Genomic DNA, 8228 nt, shown 5'->3' with positions numbered 1-8228 from the left:
TAAGTTCCTTTAGCATATAGGTTTCTTGCTTCAAAGTGTGCTACCTGATCTGAAATTCCAGGCTTGTGTTAATTTCGCAAAGTCTGAAACCTGTTTACCAATTGCACTTTTGCTAGGCTTGTTTGAACCTGTTAATGGATGAATTGGCCGTAGCTCAGTGTTCATCTTTTGTAAAGCATCATGAGTGGATCCCTCCCATGTATTTTGTTGCCATGTTTGAGTGCTGTAGCATAATTATCTTGATGCATTTAGGTGGCTACTTGCTGATTATCCCAGACAGGTGCCATATTTGTTTTGCTTGCCATTTCCAAACCGTGCATCCGATTCCGGCGATCTTTATATCGATTTCAACCGAAATCACCTCACCATTCCAGTGGCACTCTTGGATTTCCAAGTTGAGGCCAGGTTCATTCATTCCTTGTCAAATCATGCATATGCATCGCATACCGCATCCCGCATATCATACCATGTTCATGTGTTGGTTGTTTACTATGTTGTGTGCTTCTTTCCGGTGTTTGCTCCTTCGGGTTGGTTCTAGTAATGTCGTGTTTGTGAGGACCCGTTCGACTACGTCCGTTTATCTTCTTCATGGACTCGTTCTTCTTCCTTGCGGGATTTCAGGCAAGATGACCATACCCTCGAAATCACTTCTATCTTTGCTTGCTAGATGCTCGCTCTTTTGCTATGCCTATGCTGCGATACCTACCACTTGCTTATCATGCCTCCCATATTGTGAACCAAGCCTCTAACCCACCTTGTCCTAGCAAACCGTTGTTTGGCTATGTTACTGCTTTGCTCAGCCCCTCTTATAGCGTTGTTAGTTGCAGGTGAAGATTGAAGTTTGTTCCTTGTTGGAACAGCGAGACGTTGTTCCTTGTTAGAACATGTTTACTTGTTGGGATATCACAATATATCTTATTTAATTAATGCATCTATATACTTGGTAAAGGGTGGAAGGCTCGGCCTTATGCCTGGTATTTTTGTTCCACTCTTGCCGCCCTAGTTTCCCTCATATCGGTGTTATGTTCCTGGATTTTGCGTTCCTTACGCGGTTGGGTAATAATGGGAACCCCTTGACAGTTCGCCTTGAATAAAACTCTTCCAGCAATGCCCAACATTGGTTTTACCATTCGCCACCTAGCCTTTTCTTTCCCTTGGTTTCTGCAGACTCAAGGGTCATCATTATTTTAACCCCCCGGGCCAGTGCTCCTCTGAGTGTTGGTCCAAACTAGAGTCCTGTGCAGCGCCCCTCGGGGAAACTCGAGATTTGGTTTTAGTTGTATGGAGAGCTCATCTGAGTGTGCCCTGAGAACGAGATATGTGCAACTCCTATCGGGATTTGTCGGCACATTCGGGCGGTGTTGCTGGATTTGTTTTAACTTGTCAAAGTGTCTTGTAGAACCGGGATGCCGAGTCTGATCGGAATGTCTCGGGAGAAGGTATATCCTTCGTTGACCGTGAGAGCTTGTCATGGGCTAAGTTGGGACACCCCTGCAGGGATTTGAACTTTCGAAAGCCGTGCCCGCGGTTATGGGCAGATGGGAATTTGTTAATGTTCGGTTGTAGAAACCTGAAGTTGATCTTAATAAAAATACATCAACCGCGTGTGTAACCGTGATGGTCTCTTCTCGGCGGAGTCCGGGAAGTGAACACGGTGTTGGAGTAATGCTTGACGTAGGTTGTTCTAGGATCACTTCTTGATCATAGTTTCTCGATCGTGCTTTACCTTCTCTTCTCGCTCTCATTTGCGTATGTTAGCCACCATATATGCTAGTCGCTTGCTGCAGCTCCACCTCATACCTTTACCTTACCCATAAGCTTAAATAGTCTTGATCGCGAGGGTGCGAGATTGCTGAGTCCTTGTGACTCACAAATACTTCCAAAACCAGCTTGCAGGTGCCGATGGGTCCGTGTAGATGACGAAACCAAGCTCAGGAGGAGCCCGATGAAGATCTTGTCCTTTATGTTGTTTCATTCTAGTTGATCAGTAGCGGAGCCCAGTAGGGGTCGATCGGGGATCTGTGTAGCATTTGGGGTAGTCTTCTTTTATTTTGGTTCCGTAGTCGGACCTTGATTGTATCTGGATGATGTAATGCTTTATTCATGTATTGTGTGAAGTGGCGATTGTAAGCCAACTATGTATCTCTTTCCCTTATGTATTACATGGGTTGTTTGTGAAGATTACCTCACTTGCGACATTGCTTTCAATGCGGTTATGCCTCTAAGTCATGCTTCGACACGTGGGAGATATAGCCGCATCGAGGGCGTTACATAAAGGCTTCATGCAACCCATTTTCGGTGGACGAAATCCTTTCAATCACCATACACATTAATGTATGGTGCTCTTCTGAGATAGTCGCTCGCTTTAGCAAACCCTTCAGTACGTCCGACCGCATACCAGATGGTGCTGAACTCTTTTGACTGCTGTCTTCAAGAGCCGGATACTGAGGGCTTTGGGTGACCATGGGATTACCTTCTGGCCTTGCCCGATCCGGAGAAACTCTCCGTGATGACACTTCAAGGTCGCCCGCTTCTTGAGCCAGGGAGTCCAGGGGAGGCGTTCCGCTCTCCATCATCTCCGGAAGAAGATCCCCCGAAGACGAGCTCTGCTGAGAAGGGCTCAGATCCGAACTGCAAGATAAATGCTTTGGTTATCTTCCTCAGAAGTAAGGTAGTATATCTTCACTATTAAGTACTTTTTGATTACTTATAGCTCGTTAGAGGGCTGATCCCCGCACGGACTTTGTGCGGCAAGAGCACCCTCCAAGGCAGGACCCTCTGGTGGAGTTTTCTTCTCCCGTTTGGAAACCTTGGTTTCTGGATCATCGGAGGTAGTCCTCTTCCTCCCCCAGGGCGAGGGAATGTCAGATTCCTTCCCTTGGCTATCCTCCCTCACGGAGGCGCTCGTTCCCTCGGTTGGAATAGGTAGCGGTAGAGGCCCGCTTTTGCCCTCTTTATTCCCCCTTCATCTTCCTTTGAGGTCACCGGGCAGGGTGCTGGCTCAAGCATCTTTTCCAGCACCGGATTGTCCAAGCCTTCGGGAAGGGGGGCCGAACACCGGATCATCTTCGCCTTTGTTATCCAGTCCTGGTCAAAAGGCGATTCTTCAGAATGACATAACGATAGATGAAAGACAGTGTGTTCGGCTAGAGGATTACTTACTTGGGCCGTGGTGCGGTTGCTGCTCAGGCCCACGTCCTCGGAGGTGTCCGGACACTCTATTTGGGGTTCGAAGAATGACTTGTACATCTCATCGTGCGTCAGGCCGAGGAAATTATGAATAGCGCGCGGTCCGGTTGAATTCCCACAAGCGGAGGGGCCGGCGTTTGCAAGGCTGGACTTGATGAACCAGCATGACTTGCACTACCATAACCAAACTAAAATCTCCCTCAAAGAGATCCCGGATGCGGCTCTGCAGTATGGGCACATCCTTGGCTGGACCCCAGCTCAGCCCCCTGCTGATCCATGACATCAGTTGTGGTGGAGGGCCCGAGTGAAAGGCGGGGGAAGCTACCCACTTGGCACTTCTGGGAGCGGTGATGTAGAACCACTCCCGTTGCCATAATCTGGACACCTCTGGAAAGGAACCTTTTGGCCACGGAGCTCCAGCAATCTTGCTTATTAATGCACCCCCGCATGCTGCATACTGCCCCTCGACCGTCTTCGGCTTCACATCAAAGGTCTTGAGCCACAGGCCGAAGTGAGGGGTAATGCGGAGGAAGGCCTCACATACGACAATAAATGCCGAGATGTGGAGAAAGGAATCCGGGGCTAGATCGTGGAAATCAAGCCCGTAATAGAACATCAAACCCCTAACGAAGGGATCCAGAGTGAGGCCTAGTCCTCAGAGGAAGTGGGAGATGAACACGACGTCTTCATTGGGTTCAGGAGTAGGGACGACCTGCCCTCGGGCGGGCAACCGATGCGAGACTTCGGCGGTCAGGTATCTTGCCTCCCTCAACTTCTTGATATCCTCTTCCGTGACGAAGGAGGGCATCCACCAGCCCTGGAGGCTGGATCCGGACATGATTGAAGGTCCGAAGCACCTGACCTGGGCTTTGAGTGTTAGAACTCGAGGCGGGGGAAGGATTTGATTGAACACGGGAGGAAAAAAGTAAAAGCCTTGACCCTTTATAAAGAGGGTGAATATCAAGAGTCCTCCTCGTGGCCGTTTGGGACTTGCCTAAAATCTAGGAGTCCTAGGCGTGGTTGGGTTACCCATGACCATATTGATGAGAATCCCCTAATAAGGGGGACTCGATCTCTGCTTTGACAAGACGTGTCAAGAATCTGCCTCGCGTTATGTGCGGGGCTAGTTAAAGGAAAATGGTTCGAATAATCACCAAGCCATGGCATGATGTCATGCTGCCAAAGCGTGTCAGGAGATTAGATTTGTGGAAATATTATTCTCTCTACGGTGGTATGTGGAACTTATTTTGCAGGGTCGGACACTATCCTTTTATCCGAACTCTTCTGTGGTGTATCCGGAGGAGGAACCCGCCTTGCAATGCCGAAGACAACACCGCACGCCGGACTCATCGTCATTGAAGCCTAGTTCGGGGGCTACTGAGGGAGTCCTGGATCAGGGGGTATCCGGACAGCCGGACTATATCCTTTGGCCGGACTGTTGGACTATGAAGATACAAGATTGAAGACTTCGTCCCGTGTCCGGATAGGACTCTACTTGGCGTGGAAGGCAAGCTAGGCAGTACGGATATGGGTATCTCCTCCTTTGTAACCGACCTTCTGTAACCCTAGCCCCCTCCGATGTCTATATAAACCGGAGGGTTTTAGTCCGTAGGACAACATACAATCATACCATAGGCTAGCTTCTAGGGTTTAGCCTCTCCGATCTCGTGGTAGATCAACTCTTGTAATACTCGTATCATCAAGAATAAATCAAGCAGGACGTAGGGTTTTACCTCCATCAAGAGGGCCCGAACCTGGGTAAAACATCGTGTCCCCTGCCTCCTGTTACCATCCGCCTTAGACGCACAGTTCGGGACCCCCTACCCGAGATCCGCCGGTTTTGACACCGACACTTGGGTTCAGAAACCCATGCCCTTTCCTCCCAAACCATCCAAGAGAAAGGATGATGAGGATTTTGAGCGCTTTGCTGAAATGATTAGACCTATCTTTTTGCGTATGCGATTAACTGATATGCTCAAAACCAATCCTTATGCTAAGTATATGAAAGATATTATTACAAATGAAAGAAAGATACCGGAAGCTGAAATTTCCACCATGCTTGCTAATTATACTTTTAAGGGTGGAATACCAAAGAAACTTGGAGATCCAGGAGTACCCACTATAGCATGCTCCATTAAAAGAAACTATGTTAAAACTACTTTATGTGATCTTGGAGCCGGTGTTAGTGTTATGCCTCTCTTTGTATATCGTAGACTTGATTTGAATAAGTTGACACCTACTGGAATATCTTTGCAAATGGCTGATAAATCAACTGCTATACATGTCGGTATTTGTGAGGATGTGCCTGTTGTAGTTGCAAATGTTACTATTTTAACGGACTTTGTTATTCTTGATATTCCCGAGAACGATAGTATGTCTATTATTCTTGGAAGACCCTTTTTGAATATTGCAGGGGCTGTTATTGATTGCACTAAAGGCAATGTCACTTTTCATGTTAATGGTAATGAGCACACGGTACACTTTCCGAGGAAACAACCTCAAGTTCATAATATCAACTCTATTGGAAAAAATCCATCGATTATATTTGGAGGTTTTGAATTTCCTCTTCCTACTGTCAAGAAGAAATATGATATTCTTGTTATTGGGGATGTGCATATCCCCGTTGAGGTAACATGGTGTTATTCAAAATTTCTCCGGTTCCATGTTATTCGGAATGAGTTCGTTAACAAGACTTGATCAACCTTGTTAGTGGATTCCTTTTGATGACCATGAGATGGATGAAACTAGAAGGCACAAGCTTCTGTACCCCACTTTTACTTTCTGTTATTTATATTAAATAAAATAAAAATAAATATTTGTCTGTTTGTTATCTGATTATCCGTGCAATATAAAAATACCTCGAAAATAAAAGTTCTCTAAATGCCCTGAAAATTAAATATGATTTTTTCTAGAATCTTTGAGGATTTATGGAACTGAGAACACACCAGGGGGGCCAACCACCTGCCCACAAGGGTGGAGGGCGCGCCCCCTGCCTTGTGGGCCCACGGTGGCCCTCCTCCACTTATCCTTTCACCCATACACTCCTTCTTCCTCCCCCCAAACATGAATAACCAGCTCAAACCCGAGTCCAAGCTCGTTTTGCTGCCATTTTTGATCTCCTTCCTCAAAGCACCTCTCACAAAACTGCTTGGGGTGATTGTTCCTTGGTATGTGACTCCCCCATTGGTCCAATTAGTTTTTGTTCTAGTGCTTTATTCATTGCAAAATTTTGCTGCTTAGGTGACCCTGTTCTTGAGCTTGCATGTCAAATTTATATGGTCAAAAGTAGTTTTGATGCATGATATATGGCCTAGGCACTTGTAGGAGTAGTTACTATCAATATTATTGAGTTTGGTTTACTTTTATTTTGAAGTTACTAAAAATTTTCAGAATTTTTCAGAGGAATAAAAATGCTTAGGAAAATGTTCCAAGGTGGTTCTTCAAGGAAGCAAGGACCCAGACTTGCAATGCGTGATGCTGATGAAGAGCCACCAAGAGACGCTCCAGTGCGTCCTTGTGAGTGCCCTTCTGAAAATTTTATGGATCGAGTGGGAATAAAAGAAGAATTCAACGCATATTTGCGTAATGCTGATCTCGCGAGCTTCGAGGAAGAGAAGTGCAATCAGTATCATAATCTCACTAGTTCCTTTGTGAGGAGGTTTGAATTTTCAACTTCACGTAATTCTCCAACTGTCCTGTTTGATCTTTATGATAAATCTTATACCATGGACTTAGAGGATTTTACCACTGCATGCAAACTTCCACAATGGGGTAGTATAAGGGATCCTCGCAAATCTGAATTTAGAGATCTTCTTGCTAGCATAACTATGGGAGAATCTAGAGATATTACACAAGCTACCATAGGGAGCATTCACTTTCCTGCTATATATCATTTTTCTCTCTTCATAGGTAGATGCATAAATGGTAAAGATGAGGCATGTCACATGTGTGTCCCTGACCTCAGTATTCTTAGGAGTGCTGTGATAGGAGACAAATCTTATAATTTGGGAGCCATTGTTGCACCTAGGTTGCATCTTAATAGATTTAATGGAGATTTCTTTGGTGGAATTTATGCAACCCACGTAGCTAATTTTCTTGGTATAGATGTACGCGAAGATGATATTGAATTAACTCCTGCCTATCTAGATTTTAATGCTATGGTTCACCACCAGTTTGTCAAGAGGAACGGATCACCTCTCCAGTATCGACTAATCTTTGACAGACGCCGTGCTGTCCGTATTACTCTCCCTGCTCCTGCTTTCTTTGATTATAAGGCAAGAGGAGGATATACTATTACCAGAGAGGAGGCAGATGAGTACGAGAGGAGAGAGGAGGCCGCTCGTCGCCACGCTGCAGCTCAGCAGGCGATAGTTGCTGCATCACAGTACGACCCCAGCTACTATTATGGATATCAGCCAGGCCAGCCGTGGCCATAGACCAACTTAGGCCAAAAGGCTAAGCTTGGGGGAGTAATTTCTCACCGACATTACATTTATGCTCACACACTCATTGCTAGATGTCGGTGCTCATACTTTTTCATTGTATCATCCATGCTAGTTTATTTTCCATTTTATGCTTTCTTCTTGTGTGTTTAATAAACCTTAAGAAAAACCAAAAAAAATAGTTGTAGCTTTTAATCAGTTTACTTTCCATGCTTGTAGTAGTAACTAAAAAGAAAACCCAAAAAGATTTCCTGTTCTTCTTTTGCTTGTTGGGAGCTTTCCCGTGTAAATAGTTTTATTTCTTTTCTTTTCCTTGGGGGTTGATAGGAGAAGACCATAATTAAATTGTTGAAGAGGCTCTTATATGCATTATTGTTGATCTGACAAAAGAGCCCATATTTCCTTGTCTTCTCCTGTTTATTGAATGCCTGCAGATTCCAGCTTAGTCCAATGCACGTGCACTATTATTATTATTCACATCGTTCGGTCGTGCAAGTGAAGGGCAATTATGATGATATATGGTGGACTGGCTGAGATGAGAAAAGCTGGTATGAACTCGACCTCTTTTGTTTTTGTAAATATGATTAGTTCATCATT

This window comes from Triticum aestivum, chromosome 7A (assembly GCF_018294505.1).
Source record: "Triticum aestivum cultivar Chinese Spring chromosome 7A, IWGSC CS RefSeq v2.1, whole genome shotgun sequence".
Taxonomy (NCBI): Eukaryota; Viridiplantae; Streptophyta; class Magnoliopsida; order Poales; family Poaceae; genus Triticum; species Triticum aestivum.
Note: the sequence above shows the minus strand (reverse complement) of the source record.